General features: G+C 38.3%; 1 pseudogene; it reads left to right on the forward strand.

The window, feature by feature from the left end:
• The first annotated feature begins 3,054 nt into the window (after positions 1-3,054).
• On the forward strand, positions 3,055-5,325 carry LOC102994013 (52 kDa repressor of the inhibitor of the protein kinase-like; annotated as a pseudogene).
• Positions 5,326-5,837: the final 512 nt, after the last annotated feature.

Below are 5,837 nucleotides of genomic sequence, written 5' to 3' on the forward strand. Positions count from 1 at the left end.
CTCACACCAGTCAGAATGGCCATCATCAAAAAATCTAGAAACAATAAATGCTGGGCAGGGTGTGGAGAAAAGGGTACCCTCTTGCACTGTTGGTGGGAATGTAAATTGATACAGCCCCTATGGAGAACAGTATGGACGTTCCTTAAAAAACTAAAAATAGCAGTACCATACAACCCAGCAATCTCACTACTGGACATATACCCTGAGAAAACCATAATTCAAAAAGAGTCATGTACTAGAATGTTCATTGCAGCTTTATTTACAATAGCCAGGACATGGAAGCAAACTAAGTGTCCATCAACAGATGAATGGATAAAGAAGATGTGGCACATATATACAATGGAATATTACTCAGTCATAAAAAGGAATGAAACTGAGTTATTTGTAGTGAGGTGTATGGACCTAGAGACTGTCACACAGAGTGAAGTAAGTCAGAAAGAGAAAACAAATAACGTATGTTAACACATATATGTGGAATCTAAAAAAAAAAAAAAAGGTCATGAAGGACGTAGGGGCAAGACGGGAATAAAGATGCATACCTACTAGAGAATGGACTTGAGGATATGGGGAGGGGGAAGGGTAAGCTGGGAAAGAGTGAGGGTGTGGCATGGACATATATACACTATCAAACTTAAAATAGATAGCTAGTGGGAAGCAGCCGCATAGCACAGGGAGATCAGCTTGGTGCTTTGTGACCACCTAGAGGGGTGGGATAGGGAGGGTGAGAGGGAGGGAGATGCAAGAGGCAAGAGATATGGGGACATATGTATATGTATAACTGATTCAGTTTGTTATAAACAGAAGCTAACACACCATTTTAAAGCAATTATACTCCAATAAAGACGTTTAAAAAAAAAAAAAAGAGGAAAGAGGCAATCCACCTGAAAAAGAATTCAGAGTAATAATAGTAAAGATCCAGAATCTTGGAAAGAGAATGGAGTCACGGATTGAGAAAATACAAGAAATGTTTAACAAAGATCTAGAAGAGCTAAAGAACAAACAAACAGAGGTGAACAACAAAATAACTGAAGTGAAAAATACACTAGAAGGAACCAGTAAGAGAATAACTGAGGCAGAAAAACGAATAAGTGAGCTGGAAGACAAAATGGTGGAAATAACGGCCAAGGAGCAGAATAAAGAAAAAAGAATGAAAAGAATTGAAGTCAATCTCAGAGACATATGGGAAAGCACTAAACACACCAATATTCGAATTATAGGGGTCCCAGAAGAAGAAGAGAAAAAGAAAGGGTCTGAGAAAATATTTGAAGAGATTATAGTTGAAAACTTCCCTAACATGGGAAAGGAAATTTTCACCCAAGTCCAGGAACCAAAGTGAGTCCCGTACAGGATAAACCCTAGGAAAAACACAACAAGACACATATTAATCAAAGTAACAAAAATTAAATTCAAAAAAAAAATATTAAAAGCAGCAAGGGAAAAACAAAAAATAACATACAAAGAATCCCCATAAGGTTATCAGCTGATTTTTCAGTGGAAATGCTGCAGGCCAGAAGGGAGTGGCAGGATATACTTGAAGTGATGAAAGAGAAAAACCTACAACCAAGATTACTCTACCCAGCACGGATATCATTCAGATTCGATGGAGAAGTCAAAAGCTTTTCAGACAAGCAAAAACTAAGAGAATTCAGCACCGCCAAACCAGCTTTATAACAAATGCTAAAGAAACTTCCCCAAGTGGGAAACACAAGAGAAGAAAAAGACCCACAAAAACAAACCCAAAATAATTAAGAAAATGTTAATAGGAACATACATATCGATAATAACCTTGAAAATAAATGTATTAAATGCCCCAATCTAAAGATACAGACTGCCTGAATGGATACAAAAACAAGACCCATATATATGCTGTCTACAAGAGACCCACTTCAGACTTAGAGACACATACAGACTGAAAGTGAAGAGATGGAAAAGGTTATTCCATGCAAATGGAAATCAGAAGAAAGCTGTGGTAGCAATACTCGTATCAGACAAAATAGACTTTAAAATAAAGACTGTTACAAGAGATAAGGAAGGACACTACATAATGATCAAAGGATCCCGGATGAAGATCAAAAGATCAAAGGATCCCAGAAGAAGATCAAAGGATCCTGGAAGAAGATATAACACTTATAAATGTTTATACTCCCACCAAAGAAGGACTTCAATACATAAGGCAAATGCTAACAACCATGAAAGGAGAAATCGACAGTAACACAATAAGAGTAGGGGACTTTAACACCCCACTTACACCAATGGACAGATGATCCAATTAAATGCCCCAATCTAAAGATACAGACTGCCTGAATGGATACAAAAACAAGACCCATATATATGCTGTCTACAAGAGACCCACTTCAGACTTAGAGACACATACAGACTGAAAGTGAAGAGATGGAAAAGGTTATTCCATGCAAATGGAAATCAGAAGAAAGCTGTGGTAGCAATACTCGTATCAGACAAAATAGACTTTAAAATAAAGACTGTTACAAGAGATAAGGAAGGACACTACATAATGATCAAAGGATCCCGGATGAAGATCAAAAGATCAAAGGATCCCAGAAGAAGATCAAAGGATCCTGGAAGAAGATATAACACTTATAAATGTTTATACTCCCACCAAAGAAGGACTTCAATACATAAGGCAAATGCTAACAACCATGAAAGGAGAAATCGACAGTAACACAATAAGAGTAGGGGACTTTAACCCCCCACTTACACCAATGGACAGATGATCCAAACAGAAAATAAGTAAGGAAACACAAGCTTTAAATGACAATAGACCAGATAAATCTAACTGATATTAATAGAACATTCCACTCAAAAGTGGCAGAATACACTTTCTTCTCAAGTGCACATGGAACATTCTCCAGGATAGATTCCATCTTGGGTCACAAATCAAGCCTCAGAAAATTTAAGAAAATTGAGGTTTCTTGCCCTCCCATCCCTCCTGCTGGCATGCCGTCCCGGCTCCCCTTCCCAGCCCTGATGGGTGGGCGGGCTGCCCTGAGGAGGCGGGGAGGGGAGGGCTGGGCTGGCTGGTGTGCAGACGACGCAATGCAGAACTTCTGGGCAGCCCCCAAATGCACTCGGAAGAGCACGCAGTTGTACCTGGCCGTTTTCAGGTTCCTGCAGGATCCAGCCAGATGCCAGAAGTGGGTAGAGAATAGTAGGAGAGCAGACTTAGAAGATAAAACACCTGATCAACTAAATAAACATTATCAATTGTGTGTCAAACACTTTGAGACTTCTATGATTTGTAGAACTAGTCCTTATAAGACAGTTCTTCGAGATAATGCAATAACAACAATATTTGATCTTACCAGCCATTTGAAAAATCCACACAGTAGACACAGAAAACGAATAAAATAATTGAGTGAAGATGAAATCAGGACACTGAAACAGAAAAAAATTAATGAAACTTCTGAACAGGAACCAAAACATAAGGAAATAAACAACAGCAATGTTCAGAACCCCAGTGCAGAAGAAGGGGGTGAAGAGCAGGATGAAGACATCTTGCCTTTAACACTTGAAGAGAAGGAAAACAAAGAATACTTAAAATCTTTATTTGAAATTTTATTCTTATGGGAAAACAGAACATACCTCTGGATGGACATGAAGCTGATGAAATCCCAGAAGGTCTCTTTACTCCTGATAACTTTCAATCACTGCTGGAAGTGCCAGATCAATTCTGGTGAAGAGGTTCTGAGAAAGCGCTTTGAGACAACAGCAGTTAACACATTGTTCTGTTCAAAAACACAGCAGAAACAGATGCTAGAGATCTGCATTCGGAAGAAACCCTCAGGGAAGTGAGAGACTCTCACTTCTTTTTCATCATCACTGACAATGTGGTGGACATAGCAGGGGAAGAGCACCTGCCTGTGTTGGTGAGGTTTATTGATGAAGCTCACAACCTGAGAGAGGAATCTGTGGGTTTCCTGCCTTATGAAGCTGATGCAGAAATTTTGGCTGTGATATTTGACACGATAACTGAGTAGTGGGGATTAAACATGGAGTACTGTCGTGGCCAGGCTTACATTGGTCCAGTGGATTTTCTTCCAAAATGAAAGTTGTTGCTTCTAGACTTTTAGAGAAATATCCTCAAGGTATCTACACACTCTGCTCTTCCTGTGCCTTAAATACGTGGTTGGCAAAATCAGTGCCTGTTATGGGAGTATCTGTTGCATTAGGAACAATTGAGGAATTTTGTTCTTTTTTCCATCGATCACCACAACTGCTTTTAGAGCTTGACAATGTAATTTCTGTCCTCTTTCAGAACAATGAAGAAAGGGGCAAAGAACTGAAGGAAATTTGCCATTCTCAGTGGACAGGCAGGCATGATGCTTTTGAAATCTTAATGGACCTCCTACAAGCTCTTGTTTTATGTTTAGATGGTATAAATAGTGACACAAATGTTAGATGGAATAACTGTATAGCTGGCCGAGCATTTGTACTCTGTAGTGTGGTAACAGATTTTGATTTCATTGTTACCATTGTTGTTCTTAAAAATGTTCTTTTACAAGAGCCTTAGGGAAAAATCTTGAGGGGCAAACTTCTGATGCCTTCTTTGCAGCCAGTAGTTTGACTGTAGCGCTGTATTCACTAAATGAAGTGATGGAAAATATTGAAGTTTATCATGAATTTTGGTTTGAGGAAGCCACAAGTTTGGTAAGCAAACTTGATATTCAGATGAAACTCCCAGGGAAATTTTGCAGAGCTCAGCACAGTAACCTGGAATCTCAGCTAACCTCTGAGAGTTACTATAAAGAAACTCTAAGTGTTCCAACAGTGGAATACATTATTCAGGAACTGCAAGGTATATTCTCAGAATAGCACCTCAAATCTCTTAAATGGTTATCTCTGGTAACATCTGTCATGAGACAGCTCAAATTCAATATATCAGAGGAGCATCATGCTGACATGTACAGAAGTGACTTACCTAATCCTGACACACTCTCTGCTGAGTTGCATTGTTGGAGAATCAGGTGGAAACATGGAGGGAAAGATATAGAATTTCCATCCACTATTTATGAAGCCCTTCATCTGCCAGACATCAAGTTTTTTCCTAATGTTTATGCATTGCTGAAGGTCCTATGTATTATTCCTGTGATGAAGGTTGAGAATGAACGCTATGAAAATGGATGAAAGCATCTCAAAGCATACCTGAGGAACACTTTCACAGACCAAAGTTCAAGTAACTTGGCTTTGCTTAACATAAATTTTGATATAAAACCCGATTTGGATTTAATGGTGGATACATATGTCAAACTCTATACAAGTAAGTCAGAGCTTCCTACAGATAATTCAGAAACCATTGAAAATACCTGAGACTTTTAAAATAGGCTTTCTCTTATATTTGATATTTGAAAAAAATCTGAAAGAAATTTGAAAATATCTTACAGAAAAGTTATAAGGTGTACATAGGCCACTTAATCATGAATATCTTGACCTGTAGGCCTCCCATTGAGTACATTAGTCATTGATAATCTGCCTGTTTAAATGGCCCTTTTGAAGTCCCATGCTTTGGAGACCTAACTGTTCTTCCAGAAGATAGCATTGAAAGTACCATGTTACACACTGTGTGATCTCTGTGAATGGCACTTTGAAATGTATTAGTTAAGTCATTTTAGACATAACATTTATCACTATGGATCCAATTGTCAGGTACTGAGTTATCAGTTCTTTGAAGAAATAAATTTTGAGGAAGTATGGGAGGAAGGAATACATTTTATAAAACATTACAATGAAGCTCATGACTGACCTTTGAATAGTAGGAGTTTTAAGTATGCTGTTAAAAATGTGTAAGAGACTGATAAGAAAATTATCAGACTGTAAGAGAA

Source organism: Physeter macrocephalus, chromosome 4 (genome assembly GCF_002837175.3).
Source record: "Physeter macrocephalus isolate SW-GA chromosome 4, ASM283717v5, whole genome shotgun sequence".
Taxonomy (NCBI): Eukaryota; Metazoa; Chordata; class Mammalia; order Artiodactyla; family Physeteridae; genus Physeter; species Physeter macrocephalus.